We start from the raw sequence: 14,113 nt of genomic DNA, 5'->3' as shown, positions 1-14,113 counted from the left end.
AACCCCCGACCATCTTTCTCTCCCCCTCCTGAAGAAAAAATACTGCTATGCTATTTTCTTTTAAACTCGCCTGTTTCTCTCCTCTTCCGAAGAAAGCATGCTACACCTTTTTTTTTAAACTCGAACTTCGATAGGTAGGCAGACGTCTTGGGTTAATTTTAAAATTTATTTATCACCGCTGTTATGTTTTGTAATTTCACAACATAAGACTAATTGAAAGAAAAACAGAGCTGGGGAATAACATGTGTTCTCTAGTTTTGTTTTACTTTAGAGAGGCACACACTTAGTGGTGTAATGACATATGCAATTCAAAACATATAACCCATAGTTTATTTGTTTATTGAGATACAGCGCAGAATAGACCCTTCCAGCTCTGAGCTGCACCACCCAGTAATCCCGACTTAACCCTAGCCTAATCACAGGGCAATTTACAATGACCAATTAACCTACCATCTGGTACATCTTTGGACTGTGGGAGGAAACCGGAGCACCCGGAGGAAACCCACGCGGTCACGGGGAGAACATACAAACTCCTTACAGACAGTGGCGGGCATTACACCCGGGTCACTGGTACTGTAAAGAGTTGTGCCGACCACTACGCTACCGGCCACCAATGATGTAACCAAGAAAGAATGCTTAATCAATATATTTACAATGTTACTCAAGTATGAAAGATGCAATGGTGCTGACCTGTTAGCCTACTCCAGGATCAATCTAACCCTTCCCTCCCACATAGCCCTCCACTTTTATAGCATCCATGTGCCTATCTATGAGTTTCCTAAATGCCCCTAATGTATCTGCCTCTACCACCAGCTCTGACAACACGTACCACACATCCACCACTCTAAGTAAAAAATAAACCTACCCTTGACATCCTCCCTTCAACTTTCCTCCAATCATCTTAAAATTATGCCTTCTTAGTGTTTTTATTTAGAGGTACAGTGCGGTGACAGGCCCTTCCAGCCCAACGAGCCCACACTGCCCAATTACACCGATGTGACCAAATAACCTACTAACCCATACATCTTTGGGATATGGGAGGAAACCAGAGCACCTGGAAGAAATCCACACACTCACAGGGAGAACGTATAAATTCCTTATAGACTGAACATCAGACCTTTCATCGCGAGTCCTGATGAGGAGCCTCAGTCTGAAACATCAATTTATACCCCTCCATAGATGCTGCCTGGCTCACTGGGCTCCCTCAGCATTTATTGTGTTGCTATGGACTTCCAGCAGCTTCAGAATCTGGAGTGTCCATGATAATGCAGCCCACTTAGTGGCAACACCAATGAGGCTAAACCATCATTTTCTCCAACCTTTTAACCTGCTCTAAGATCAATCTAACCCTTCCCTCACAAATAGCCCTCCATTTTTCTATCATTCATGCATCTATCTTGGATTCTCTTAAATGTCCCTAATTATCTGCCTCTACCACTCTACCACCACCCACCACCACGTTCCACACACCCACCACTCTGTGTATTTGGAAAAAAGATCTGCCTCTGACATTCCCCCCCCCCCCAACGCCTCACTGCCCCCTATACTTTCCCCCAATCGCTTTAAAATTATATCCTGATGTATTTGCCAATTCTGCCCTGGCTGTCCACTCTCTCAATATCTCAAATATCTTCAGCTCTTGTCTTTTGGTTTCTTTATTGTTCCGGATGGAATGCCGGTGTATTTGTGGAAGGAATTTGCAGCTAACCGAAGTATTGTGCTGACCATGTGTTTTTTATTTAATGCCAAACTCTAGTTGTTTGTTTGAGTCACTGACTATGCTCTGGTAACCAAGAGGGAGATACTGTGACATAACACCACAAGATAGTGGAGCAGAATTGGGCCAGTCAACCCATCGCGTCTTCTCCACCATTGAATCAAAGCTCATTTGATCTTTATTCAACCCCGTCTCCTGCCATTACACCAAGACCTTTAACTCCCTTACCAATTAAGAACCTGTCAATCTCTGCTTAAAATATACCCAGTGACTTGGCCTCCACAGCCGTCTGCTGCAACGAATTCCACACACTGGCTGCTCTCTAGGTGAAGAAATTCAACATCATCTCACTTTTAAAGGGATGTCTTGCTATTCTGAGGCTGTGCCCTCGATCCTAAACTGTCTCACTATTAGGATCTTCCTCCTCACGTCCATTCTATCAAGCACTTTCAGTTTTTGGTAGGTTTCAATGATATCCACTCCCCATCCTCCTGAATTCCATCACAGACATCAAACTTTGGTATCTGAAATGGTGGGAGATGAAGTCAGGGAGAAGGAACGTCCTGCTGGATCAGGATACCAAATGCCAGGCATGATCCCTCCCCAACAGAGATAATGTATAGTTCCATTGTCAGAGTACCCGATGGAACATATAGAGCTACCTAGCCATTGGATCTCTAGCCCTGCCCAAGGAACGATGAGAGAGAAGAGCCTAAACTGAATATTGATCTGCTTAAGGAAGATAGAGCAGACCAAAGTACCTCATTGGTCCTAAGGGGGAAGGAGTTGTATCATACCAAAAAACACTCAGAGGCCCCAGGGAATCCATGAACTGCAATATAATTACATTGCATTCTTTCTGAAAATGGTTAGAACTGGTGCTTTATTTGGGTTCAAAGTATATTTATCATTAGTTTACACCTCTGAGACTTGTCTTCTTGCAGACAGCCACGATACAAAGAAACGCCATGAAACCCGTTCACAGAGAACATCAAACACCCGACATGCAAAAGAAACAACAAATCGTGCAAACAGCACTAAATCAGCAATTAACACAGAATATTAAACATCAAACCATAGAGTCCTTGAAGCAGTCTGGGAATGTTTTGTGTAGATCAGTTCAATATGGGGCTGTGTCACGTGCTGATTGCAGGCTGCAGAACCACTCCCGATCAAAATAGTGCAAAACAACAATATGAAAAAAACTAACCAGAAACACATATAACAGGAACTGCTGAGTCTTCTAAAAGTCAGTCCAATCCACAAACTATCAAACCTTGCCCAAGACGCTGTCTCCTTCACCTTCCTCTGGCGGCAGAGAGCAAGAGGGAGAAGGAGACTGGTCAAACTAGGCAGACAGTTGCTGAATGCCCGCTCACCTTCTGCTCTCCTCGTTGGTTTCAATCTTGCTCAATGCTTTAATTGATCCAAAAGCTGGAGTCGCACATGGGTTCGTGCCTGGCTGTTATGCCGCAGACTCCATTCTCAAACTCGCTCTCAACCATGCCAAGTTCCCTCGGAGACAGCACAAGTGACAGGAACATAGAGAATGCATTGATACATCCACATCAGATATCTTCTACAACTGTGATAATGGCAGCCTCACTGACTCAAAGAGACTTGTAGAGTCGTACAGGATGGAAGCAGATACTTTGACCCAATTGATCCATTCCAACCAAGATACACTAGCCCCACTTGCAAAATCAAAGCAAGATAGATTCTTTGCAACTGCATCTCTCTACCCTGGGCCCAACATAACGAGGAAACCATGGCCGGTAGCCATCAGGAGTTTGAGAAAATTTGGTATGTCACCAAAGACAAGCAAATTTCTACAGGTGTGCCATGGAGAGCGTTCTAACTGTTTGCTTCACTGTCTGGTGTGCAGGGCCACTGCACAGAATCAGAAAAGGCTGGGGTCCTAGCTACGCCAGCATCGATGACCTCTTCAATAGGCAGTGCCTTCATTGGCATGCTGTCTTCTCATTGCTACCATTGGAGAGGAGGTACAGGAGCCCGAAGACGCACACTCAATGTTTTAGAAGCAGCTTCTTCCCCTCTGCCATCAGATTTCTGAAGGGGCAATGAACTCATAAATGCTATCTCACTATTTTTGCTCTCCTTTGCAATACCTACTTTTTTAATACATATTTCTTACTGTAATTTATAGTATTTTTATGTATTGCACCGTACCTGCTATCACAAACAACAAATTTCACAACTGAGCATCTACGCTCCGTTCGTCAGAAGAAGTGGGATCTCCATTTTAATTCCACTTCCCATTCCTATTCTGATATCTCAATCCATGGCCCTTTCTACTGTCATTATGAGGCCACACTCAGGTTGAAGGAACAACACCTTGTATTCTGTCTGGGTAGTCTCCAACCTGATGGCATGAGCATCGATATCTTGAAATTCTCGTGATGCCTCCCCCCTTCACAATTCCCTGTTCCCCCTTTCCCTCTCTCTCCTCCTTGCCTGCCTACCAATCCCTCCTGGTGCTCCTCCCCACCTCACTTTTTCTTTCTTCCATGGCCTTCTGTCGACTCCTAGATTCCCCCTTCTCCAGCCATGTATCTCTTTCACCAATCAACTTCCCAGCTCTTTATTTCACCCCCTGCCGTGTCACCTACCACCTTGTGTTCCTACCTCTCTTCCCCCCACATTTTAAATCTACTCATCTTTTTTTTTCTCCAGTCCTGCTGAAAGGTCTCGGCCCGAAACGTCAACTGTATTCTTTTTCATAGATGCTGCCTGGCCTGCTGAGCTCCTCCAGCATTTTGTGTTGCTTTGGATTTCCAGCAATCTGCAGATTTTCTCCTGTTTGTAACAACAGTGTATTTGCTAAAAGGCAGAAGGGTGTGGCACAGTAACATCTTGATTAGCACGACCCTTTACAGCGTCAGAAATCCGCGTTCAATTTCCGCCCCTGTCTGTAAGCACTTTGTATGCTCTCCCCATGACCACGTGAGCTTGTTCCAGATGCTACAGTTTCCTCCCACGCTCAAAAGGTGTATGAGTTTGGGTTGGTAAATTGTGGACGTGCTACGTTGCCGTCAGAAGCATGGCAAGGCCTGCGGGCTTCCCCCAACACAGTCTGTTGCTTGTTGAAGCAAAATGATGCATTTCACTCCATGTTTCAATGTACGTGTGACAGATGAGGCTAATTTCTTATCTTTCTGTCTCAACGATACAGAAGCGGGTTAAAGTGTAAGTGGGGGTAACTTGTTCCCCCTGGCAGAAGGCTTAATAACCAGAAGCCACAGGTGTAAACTGATTGACAAGGTGCAGAGGGGAAATGAGGAGGTTTTCTTATTTTGCACATTTTCTTGTGCTCTGAGATGCTTTTTCTGAAAGGACACAGGGATTTGTTATACAATCAAAAATCATTCTAAGTCTGGGACGAGAGCAGTGGAGTGAGAACAACTGAATATACCCTTCTCAAAGTGTTAGCCTGATAGCGAAATGAGATGGCTCTGTCCACCACATGGTCACGGGGAGAATGTACAAACTCCTTGCAGGGCCCGAAACATCGACTGTTTACTCTTTCCCAGAGATGCTGCCTGGCCTGCGGAGTTCCTCCAGCATTTTGTGTGTGTTGCTTTGGAGGTGCAGATTTTTTCTCGTGTTTGCGACAGGAATTGAACCCTGATTGGCGATCACGATTACTGCAAAGCGTTGCACTAACTGCTACGCTACTGTACCACCCCTGGAAACATTTTCCCCAACAGAATTTTGTAAACTGAAAAGGTAGGATCAAATGCACAGTGAGAATTGTAGTGAAACAGATTCCAGGAGATGAAAATGGTACATTATTCGTTTTTGCAAACGGAAAACAAGAGGCGAAGCCCCAAAGGGTGAATGTGGCTGGAGCAAAAATGCATAAATCAAGCATATATCAATCAAGAATACCAGTGTATAGATCAAACTGGATTCAATGGTTCAATTTAATATCAGAGAATGTATACATCATACAACCTGAAATTCTTACTCTCCACAGACATCCATGAAGTAAAAATCTAATGAGTTAATTAGAACCCCGCCCCCTCCCCGCACAAACGGCTGCAAAAACATCAACCCTGCACCCCCACTTGCTCCAACAAAAACATCAACTCCCACTGCCCACCATGCAAGCAATCATGATCAGAAAACTACCGACCATCCCAATGCTTCAATATCTCAGACAGGCGCTCTCTCACGAGCTATGTTCCCTCTAAGCTGTGTGTGTGTGCCCACGCACACACGTTTTTCAACCAGCGCACAAAGTAAATTAATGTGTGCACAAAAGGTTAGTTACCTAAAATAATGTAGTCATTAATAATTATACTTATTGAAAATAATCTTTTATCGAAATGTTTCTGTTGACTAGTTAGTCGGCTTTTCAAATACCACAATGCATGTCACTAATTTACGTCACCTCACCTTTCCTGTTCCGGGATCTGGGAGACAATGTTTCCTGGAGTGACAAAGTTAAAGTTTTGCTAAGCCAACAACGTGAAGAAAACATCACAGTAGATACAAGTTCGCTGTTGACTTTTATAAACAGTCTTTGTGTTCATTTGGAAGAAAGGTTTCCTGAAGATGAGGGGCAAGAATGGTCAGCTTTTGATTTCTCCACAAGTGCAGATTGTGACTTCACATTTGGCAATGAAGAAGTTAATGCCTTATGTCTAAAATATCATGATTTTCTAGCTGAAAATACTGTAATAGTTAGACAGTTTAATGACTTCCAATTTTCCGTGCAAGAAAAAATTAAATCCAAACTGATTTCAAACTTTGCTCAAATGGTGGCATTTGTACTTCAAAATGAACAGTTTTGCGACCTTGCACAGTTGATGGACATTGGAGGAACCTTTCTTGCGTCTAGTGCGGACTGTGAGCGAGGTTTTAGCCCAATGAATCAACTCAAAAACAAGTGGAGAAACCGTTTAGGTGAATGTCATTTGGATATGTTAATGAGAATCAAAAGCTCTCAAATGGATGGAAGTTTTATTAGTCTAGGTAGAGTTTACAAAGAATGGGTAAATGCCAAAGACAGGAGAGAGAAAAAATAACTGAGTTACTTAAATATGTATGTTATTTTATTGTTATTCTGTGCAGTTTTATGTCAAGTATTTTGTAAACCTACATAAACTGTCCCATGTGTGCATTCAGTGCGCACATACTTCTGTCACAGGAAACAAAATTGCACAACATAAGATTTTTGCGCACACTGACTACTAAAAATTAGAGGGAACATTGCTCACGAGGATATTGGAATCATCTAAACTCAAAGGAAATATCTTTTCAGTCCAGCCAAAGGTTTTACTAAAGGGTAATTGTTGCTATTCCCTGGCTTGAACTGACAAATTCCAACAAAATTTATGATGAATGGGCTGATATTTCCATAACCTTCCATTGTAAGTGTAGTCTGTGAATTTGTCCATTTCCTGGACATGAGCATCATGGACAATGACACCCTTTATTGCTTGTCTCTAGTATCCCTCAAGTTGGACGTGAGCCTCTTCTTCAAAGACTTGGAATCAGGTTTATTATCACAGACGTGTTGTGAAATTTGTTGTTTTGTGGCAGGAGTGCAGTAACATATATAAAAATTAATGTAAGTTATAATTTTTTTAAAAACTGGTAAAAGGGGAAGAGTGAGGTGTTCGTGAGTTGATGGACCATTCTGAAATCTGATAGCGGAGGGTTGGGTGTGTTACAAGGACAGGCTGTAGAACCTTGAGGGAAGGTATTCTCAGATTTAGATCCAGCGATGAAGGGAAAAGTTTCACGTCATGGTGATGTGTAAGGGAATGCTAACCACCTTCTTATGCTGGTTGTCATGGGTTTGGTAAGTGTTGTCTGGGCAGCCTGGGCAGGTAAGCACAGTGGATTTCGGAGACTGTTTGCACTATAACCATTGTGCGCTGGTGTTTAGCATGGAGATGGAGTGCCAGCTCTGCAGGGTGCACTGTCCTAGTTGCCATCGAGCTTCCTGAGAGTTGGAGGATGTCCATGCAAGAACTTGTCTACATAGATCCAGAGCACAGAAGTCATGTTTGCAGTGGGGTTCGACCGGAAGTGCCAACAGCTTCCTTGCTGCCAACTGCGTGTGTGCAGAGCACTAGTATGCATTTTAGGTACTTGACCGACCTGGACACAAAGTCCATTTCCTAGAGTTGGTTGGGGATTACCATGGACGTTACATCCCAGTGGTCTACATGATATGCAAGCCAGGAGAGTACAAAATGCAGAGCCAGCTGTTGCCCCTGCAGGCTCCCCCACTCGGTGTACCTGCTGAATCTAGAGAAGCAGCAGGGACCGATACAGATCGGCACTGGGGCAGTGCAGGAGTTGCCAGTCAGCGTTGAACTCAATGTAGGGGGACTCCGCTCTGGATTTCTCCACGGGGTTTACTCCCAAAGCCTTTCCCCATGAGTGGGTATCGCTGCAAGGCAGCAGAGGTTTGAGATCAGAGATTTCCTTCATGAGCTGCCAACAATGACTGACGAGCCCCATTTGCCGAAGCGGCAGGTTTTAAAGTGGCTGTAGCCCGCCATTGTCCCTTCTCCTGTCAGTAGAAACAGTTCCGCCGGGCTTAGTAGCTAAGCCACAGGTGAAGGCCAGGAGCTGGACTTGGTTATCAGAGGTTATTTGAGGCGCATGCCACTGGAAGAATTTAGTAGGTAGTTGGAGCCTGCTCCACTAATACCCCCAGCTATGACAACCATAAAGAAATCTGTTTTGCTGGGTTTTTTTTTAATATATCAGTTTCTTCTGCTAAAGAAACATTGGGTAAAGCAGAGTGCACTGACATGGGCAGGAGCAGAGGGTGCATATGGCAAACAGAGAGAATCACAGTGTCCAGGGACCAAGAACTGCTCCAGAGGACGTGTCCTGGAACAGGATACACCGATCAATGAGCACATTATCTCGAGACTGGAGGCTGGTAGTAGTATGGATGATTTAAGTTGTCCATGTATATGTAACGCTGATGAGAGATAAAATGAACATCCGATTCTTTCTTTCTGCTTGAGATCCCTATCTGAACTCAAAGAGGGAGCGTCTTACTGGGAGCTTACCGCTTCAGTGCTGATCTTGGCCCAGATCACCAAAGTCTTGAATAAACAATCTTGGTCTCAGTGGCCGATCAGATCTTCCTCAGCTGGAAGCCATAAAAAGCCTGTGTGGGGCGGGGGGGGGGGGTGGATTGCCGCCACTTGCAGGCTCCTCTCAAAAATCACCACCCTCCCGGTCTGGAATTACACCAGTGGTCCCTCCTCGCCACTGGATCTAAATCCTGGAGCCCACTGTCCTCAGTGTGGAAAATCTTGCTCCTCAAGTTCCCTTTAAATCTCCCCTTCCCTTGCCTTCATCCTATATCCTCTAGCTTCAGACTCCCTACCTTGGGAAAGCTGAGTATGACAGTGTAAAGAATCCTTCGTAGAGCAAGCATCCAACTCAACAAAAAAAAAACAGAACTACAGCAGCTTCTGTCATCAACAGCAGAAAAGCATAATGCATAGAGAAATCCCTCGTACAAATAGCGTGCATAAAATCAATCTCTTGGTTTTACCTGTGTGGGCAGTAGGCTTGATTGACAGGTGAATCATCCAATCCCCTGCACCCTGGCTGCCAGTGGGCATGTTCGGACTTGACCCTGCCATCCAGGCCAATAGACTTGCAATGGTTACTTGGATGTTAAATAAAACAAGAGTGTTGTAAAATCATTTCACATCAAACAATTGCCAAAAGAAAGATTTGGTTTCATCCCTCCTTTCATGTACTTTCCCTGGAATAATTCCAACTTCCTGAGAGGCCCATCATACTGCCTTTGGGATGGAAAACTGGTTTGACACTGTGTTTTGTGTATTATTAACAACTCAACACACTGCTAAAATAATCTGAATAAAAATAGTCACGTACATTCCTGCTTTTCATGTGCACACAGGAAAGTACCTACAAAGCCCTGAATCAGATAAATATGACACAACTCTTCTGTGGCATAATTTCAGCCATGCAATATAATCAGCAACCCTTGAGCATTCCTTCGCCAATCCTCCCTCTATATACTCTTGTAAACGTTATGCTGTTTTTCCCTTAGTAAATCCCTTTGTGACGCTGAGGGCTTGCATACACTATGGGCTGAAAAGAAACCCTCGCTGTGCTGCCTAACTACCCTGCAGTACTGTGGAGAAATAAATAGAATTTCCAATGCTGGGATCTGAAACAACAACTCAAGTGCTGGAAGAACTCGGTGAGTCAGGCAGCATCTGCTGAAACCTATCAACACATGGTCTTGTTTTGAACATCGATTTCTGTAACTTCTGGTAATGTTTTCTCCCTTTCCCACCTCCCACCACCACTTCCCCCTTCTCTCTTTCAATTATCCATTCTGGATCCCCTCTTTCCCCCTTCTCTTCTCCTCACCTACCCATCACCTCCTTCTGGTGCCCGCCTGTTCTCCATTCTCCCATTGTCCACAGTCCTCTCCTACCAGATTCCTCCTCCTTCAGCCCTTTACCTCTTTCACGTATCACCTCCCAGCTTCTTACTTCATTCTCCTGACCTTGCCCACACACCTTCCCACTCACCTGGTCTCACCTGTCACCTGCCAGCTCGCACTCCTTTCCCTCCCCCTATCTTCAAGAGCACAAGACGTGAGAGAATAGGACCAATCAAGTGTGATAGTGGAAAAGTGTGTATGGAACCAGAGGAGATAGCAGAGATAATTAATGAATACTTTGCTTCAGTATTCACTACGGAAAAGGATCTTGGCAATTGTAAGGATGACTAACAGCAAATTGAAAAGCTTGAGCATGTAGACATTAAGTAAGAGGAAGTGCTGGAGCTTATGGAAAGCATCAAGTTGGATAAGTCTCTGGGACCAGATGAGATGTACCCCAGGCTACTGTGGGAGGCGAGGGAGGAGATTGCTGAGCCTCTGGCAATGAACTTTGCATCATCAATGGGGACGGGAGAGGTTCCGGAGAATTGGAGGGTTGCAGATGTCATTCTCTTATTCAAGAAAGGGAGTAGAGATAGCCCAGGAAATTATAGATCTGTGAGTCTCACTTCAGTGGTTGGTAAGTTGATGGAGAAGATCTTGAGGAGCAAGATTTATGAACAGTTGGAGAGGCATAATATGATTAGGAGTAGGCAGCATGGTTTTGTCAAAGGCAGGTCGTGCCTTATGAGCCTGATTGAATTTTTTGAGGATATGACTAAACACATTGATGAAGGTAGAGCAGTAGATGTAGTGTATATGGATTTTAGCAAGGCATTTGATAAGGTACCCCATGCAAGGCTTATTGAGAAAGTAAGGAGGCATGGGATCCAAGGGGACCTTGCTTTGTGGATCTAGAATTGATTTGCACACAGAAGGCAAAGGTAGACGGGTCATATTCTGCATGGGGGTCAGTGACCAGTGGTGTGCCTCAGGGATCTGTTCTGTCAAACTGTTCCTATCTATGTACCTGTCTAAATGTGTTTCGAATGTTCTAGTTGTCTAAATGTATTTAAGTGTTGTTATCCGTCTGTTACAAATAATCAGAAAAGAACAAACAAAGTGGGGAAAACTGTCCTTAAGTCTCTTACTTAACATTTCTGCCTCTGAAGTTATTTTAATTTTCACAAATAAAGCGTGTTTTATGAGGGTTTTAAAGGGTTGTAAAGAAAGCTTTTGGCACATTGACCTTCATAAATCAAAGTATTGAGTACAGGAGATGGAATGTTATGTTGAAGTTGTACAAGACATTGGTGAGGCCTCCTTTGGAATATTGTGTCCAGTTTGGTCAACTATCTACAGGAAAGTGTACAGAGAAAATTTACAAGGATGTTGCCGGGTCTGGAGGACCTGAGTTATAAGGAAAGATAGAATAGGCTAGGACTTTATTACTTCAAGCGTAGAAGATTGAGAGGAGATTTGATAGAGGTATACAGATTTATGAGGCATACAGATAGGATAAACGCGAGCAGGCTTTTTCCACTGAGGTTGAGTGAGATTATAACTAGAGGTCATGGGTGAAGGGTGAAAGGTTTACAGAGAACATGAGGGGAAACTTATTCACTCAGAGGGTGGTGAGAGTGATTTTGATTTCAACATTTAAGATAAGTTTGGATAGATTCATGGACTGTAGGGTTTGGAGGGCAATGGTCCCGGTGCAGATCGATGGGACTAGGCATGTACTAGATGGACCGAAGGACCTGTTTCGGTGTTGTACTTTTTTAATGACCATCAGTGTATGAGCATAGACAACCCATTGATAAAACTACCTGCCTAGTCCCTTTTCCACTCCACACGTCCTCCCCAGCTTACCTGCACCTGACTTGCGTCCACCCCGTACATGCGAACAAGCACGTGCGAGACTGGTGGGGTGGACTGCTGGCTCTGCAGGCCTTGCAGGTATCTTCTGCTGTCTGGGAACTCTATTTCCAAATAATTTTCCATTCTGCAGACTATTCAGGTTACAAACAGGTCATAGGATCAGAAACCTGTCGTAACCAGGGGAGGAGGCGCTTTGCTCAGACAATTCAAAGTTGCTGGTGAACGCAGCAGGCCAGGCAGCATCTCTAGGAAGAGGTACAGTCGACGTTTCAGGCTGAGACCCTTCGTCAGGATGAAGGGTCTCGGCCTGAAACGTCGACTGTACCTCTTCCTAGAGGTGCTGCCTGGCCTGCTGCGTTCACCAGCAACTTTGATGTGTGTTGCGTGAGTTTCCAGCATCTGCAGAATTCCTGTTGTTTGCTCAGACAATTCTTTTTTTTTCTTTTTCAGTATTTTTATTGATTTCTATATAGAAGAATACAGAGTCCAAAAGAATACATATTATAAAACAAAAGAAAACGGAATAAAACCAGATACAATATATTGAATCACATTAACGAACTCCTTACTCCAGGGGTCCCCAACATTTTTTGCACCAGGGATTGGTTTAATATTGACAATATTCTTGTGGACCAGCCCCCTGGGAGGTTGGGTATTAATCACGAACGGAATATAGGTGATAAGTCACTTATCAGTGGCTAATACACTCAATTTCCTTTCTAAGAGTGTTTATCTAATAAATTTAGTATTTAACACAGAGCATACTTTCCTCACATGAATATCGTGATAAGTCAATTATAAGTCATAAGGGGGTTCCTTATGTCCAGTCTATTCCGCAATTTAGTTTTCATTGCATTCATTGCAGAAAACTCCGCTTCGCAGAGATATGATGTTGGAAATGGAAGCAACGTTGTCAGTGCTTTCGTGGCTATCTCAGGATATTCAGCCTTATCTTTGATCCAGAATGCCGGCAGAGATGTTATGTTAGACATACTTTTCAGCCCACCGTCATTTGCAGGCTCGAGGAGTTGATCTTCTTCCCGTGCTGACATGGATGATTCACTGGGGACATTCACAAATGGGTCACGGACCCATTCCTTTGCACGTCTTGGGTCATTTGCGGTTGAGAAGTAACACTCGAATTCTGTCGACAGCGAAGATAGGTGATCGCGCACCAGCTGTGAGCCTTAGTCTGTCGCAAAATCCCAGCTAATGTTGGGAACATGTCAAATATGCCCCCTGTCCACTCGCCGTTCCCACAGTTCCAGTTTGACTGTGAAAGCAGACACTTTATCTGCCAACTTGAAGACAGTTGTCATTCTCCCCTGAAGTGACAAATTGAATTCATTGAGCAGGTTGAAGATGTCACACAGATAAGTGAGTTTTGCTATCCACTCCTCATCACTGAAGTGTGCTGCCAGTGGTGACTTTTTTCTTGAAAGAAATCTCTGTAGCTGCTCTCTTAACTCAAAAACCCTGGCCAGGGCTTTCCCCCTTGATAGCCACCTGACCTCAGTGTGTAAGAGAAGGCATTTGTGCTCTGCATCCATTTCCTCACAAAGCTGCTCAAACAGACGTGAGTTCAGGGCTTTTGCTTTGATGTGATTGATAACTTCAACAACGTCGCTCAATACGCTTTTAAGATCAGGTGACATTTTTTGGCTAGCCAGCATTTCCCTGTGTGTAGACTGGCATTCAGGAGCAACCTCTGACTCAGGTAGCGAAACCAGACTTGTTAAGCCGTTCCAACAACTGTGCTTCGATGTCCTCCGCTATGTCATCGATTCTCCTTGGAACTGTGGTAGCTGAAAGAGAAACCTGTGCCATCTTGTTAGCTGCAGCTTCTCCCAACAGTTCACGGCACATGTCCTTGGCAGCAGGCAGAATCAATTCTTCAACAGTGAAAGGCTTCTTAGCCTTAGCAATACGGCTAGCCACTAAGTACGACGCTCTCAGAGCAGCAGCGTTTGTGGAGGTGATGACTCTCAGCACTTCCTTCTGTCCCGCTTGCTCACGTTTTTTCTGCTCAAAAAGCTCAACGGGTTTGTCTTTAAGTGCAGGGTGCTTGGACTCAAGGGCTTCATTGGACA

General features: G+C 44.2%; 1 protein-coding gene across 4 annotated transcripts in view; it reads left to right on the top strand.

The window, feature by feature from the left end:
- LOC134355407 (prickle-like protein 1) overlaps positions 1-14,113 on the top strand; it is a 149,986-nt gene that overhangs the window by 85,318 nt on the left and 50,555 nt on the right. Inside the window, exon 2 of one of the 4 annotated variants that reach the window (XM_063065236.1) lies at positions 9,801-9,953. The exons of the other annotated variants lie outside the window; for them this stretch is intronic. The gene's annotated coding sequence lies outside the window, so the exon portion shown is untranslated. The remainder of the gene's footprint in view (positions 1-9,800; positions 9,954-14,113) is intronic. 4 annotated transcript variants of the gene reach the window in all.

This window comes from Mobula hypostoma, chromosome 13, assembly GCF_963921235.1.
Source record: "Mobula hypostoma chromosome 13, sMobHyp1.1, whole genome shotgun sequence".
Classification (NCBI taxonomy): domain Eukaryota; kingdom Metazoa; phylum Chordata; class Chondrichthyes; order Myliobatiformes; family Myliobatidae; genus Mobula; species Mobula hypostoma.
Note: the sequence above shows the minus strand (reverse complement) of the source record. Positions and strands in the feature narration are given on the sequence as shown.